The sequence below is a fragment of the Brassica oleracea genome, chromosome C2 (assembly GCF_000695525.1).
Source record: "Brassica oleracea var. oleracea cultivar TO1000 chromosome C2, BOL, whole genome shotgun sequence".
NCBI lineage: Eukaryota > Viridiplantae > Streptophyta > Magnoliopsida > Brassicales > Brassicaceae > Brassica > Brassica oleracea.
In genome coordinates this window covers 7,707,601-7,709,616 of record NC_027749.1, presented here as the reverse complement: position 1 = coordinate 7,709,616, position 2,016 = coordinate 7,707,601, and positions in this window count along the sequence as shown.

The window sequence follows — 2,016 nt, the reverse complement described above, 5'->3', positions numbered from 1 at the left end:
CAAGAACATTGATATCATTTAAGGTACCTGGAGGTCCAAAAAACGCATGACATATCCAAAGATCATATGAAGCAACCGCCTCTAAAACGATTGTTGGTTTACCCGAACCCCGGGAATATTGCCCTTTCCAAGCGGTGGGACAATTCTTCCACTCCCAATGCATACAATCGATGCTTCCTATCATCCCGGGAAAGCCACAATACTCACCAATATCAAGCAGACGTTGAAGATCAGCAGGTGTTGGTCTTCTTAGGTACTCTTCGCCGAATAAAGAAATTATTCCGTCCACAAAATTTTCCAAACATGACAGAGTAGTAGATGCACCGAGACGGAGGTATTCGTCGACCCCATCAGCCGCATTACCATATGCCAAGACACGAATGGCTGTTGTACTCTTTTGAAGTGGAGAGAGACTAAGCCTGCCGAGAGCATCTCTCTTTTGTTGAAAGAATTCAACTTCATTGGAGAGTCGATTAACGATACGCATGAACAATCCCTTGTTCATTCGAAAGCGTCGTCGGAATAGATTATGAGGATATGTTGGGGTTTCGCTGAAATAATCATCCCACAAACGTCTATCACCTTCTTCACGATTCCTTTCGATATAAATTCTTTTTTTCTTCTTTTTTTTCTCTCTTTCTTGATTACCATGATCGCTGGGAAATTTTTCAAACGTTTGATCAAAATATTCATCAAAATGTTGATCGAAATGTTGATCAAAAGAATCATCAATTGATCCATCAAATGTGTTATTAGAAGAAGATGCCATTTTTGATAATTGTTTGGTGAGGACGAGAGATTAGGAGTCGGTTTATTTTTTTTGGCAGTGAATGTGTTTGGTTTAATGGGAATGGTGAGAACGAGTGAAAGTGTTTGGTTTAAGGAGATTGGTAAGAACAAGTGAAAGTGTTTGGTTTAAAGAGATTGGTTTAGAAAGAGACAAAGAATGAGATTGGTTTGTGATCTTTGCAACCTTGGTTCGAAAGTGAGAGAGTGAGATAGAGAGATTGTGAATAAAACATCAACGCAACATGACTTAATATATAGAGATACAAGACCCGTGACACAAGTACTTGAAGACTGCAACAACACTACAAGACTACTAGACTCCAAGACCAGTAGACACTTTTACTCCGTGACACAAGTACCACAAGACCACTAGACTCCAAGACAACAAGACTTCAAGACCACAAGACCACAAGACTCCAAGACTCCAAGACCACAAGGTCTACTACACTTTCACTCCGTGACTATGAAAGCTCTGTGACACAAGACGCCAAGACCGCAAGACCACAGAGACTCCGTGATTATTCCACTCCCATTGCTCCATCTTTTCACACTGTCCTGACCTGAAACAGAGAGTTAAACAAGAACAATAATCAGGCTTAACAAGAATAAGAAGCATTTTCTAACAAGAACAAGAAACATAACTACACCTACGCTAATTAAACATAATGTCACTGATGATCTTCTTCTTTAAGGCTTCTTCATACTCGGCTAAAGGTTCTTTTTTTGCAAGCAGAGATTCAAGTAGTCTCATCCTCGACAACTTATCCTTGGCGGCCAAGTCCTGTTGTTTAATAGCCCACATACTTTCAAACTCTTTAAGCGCTTTCTCCTCCACCATATTCTTCTTCCCAGAGGCCTTTGAGGCCTTAACACCCGCGAGACGCTTGGGTTCAGCACCTTTGGAGTTTGATGTTTCTCCACCATCATCACTCTTCCTTTTGCTAGAGTTTCCCTCGTTTTTTTGCAGAAGATTGGTCACTCCACTTCTGGTCGTTCCTCAGCTCTTTCCAAGCGTGCTCGAGGGTAAATTTCTTGTTATAGTTATTGTAGAATATTTCATGTGTTTTTTTGAGCACATCATTCTCATTGCATCCGCTACTCTTCTCTCTTTTAGCAGCTTCGTACGAGCCACAAAATTTGCAGACCAAGTCGTTGATCCTATGCCAACGTTGTTTACAGTGACCAGCCTCTCTCTCTTCGCAGACAACAACCTTCTGACTAGCTGCA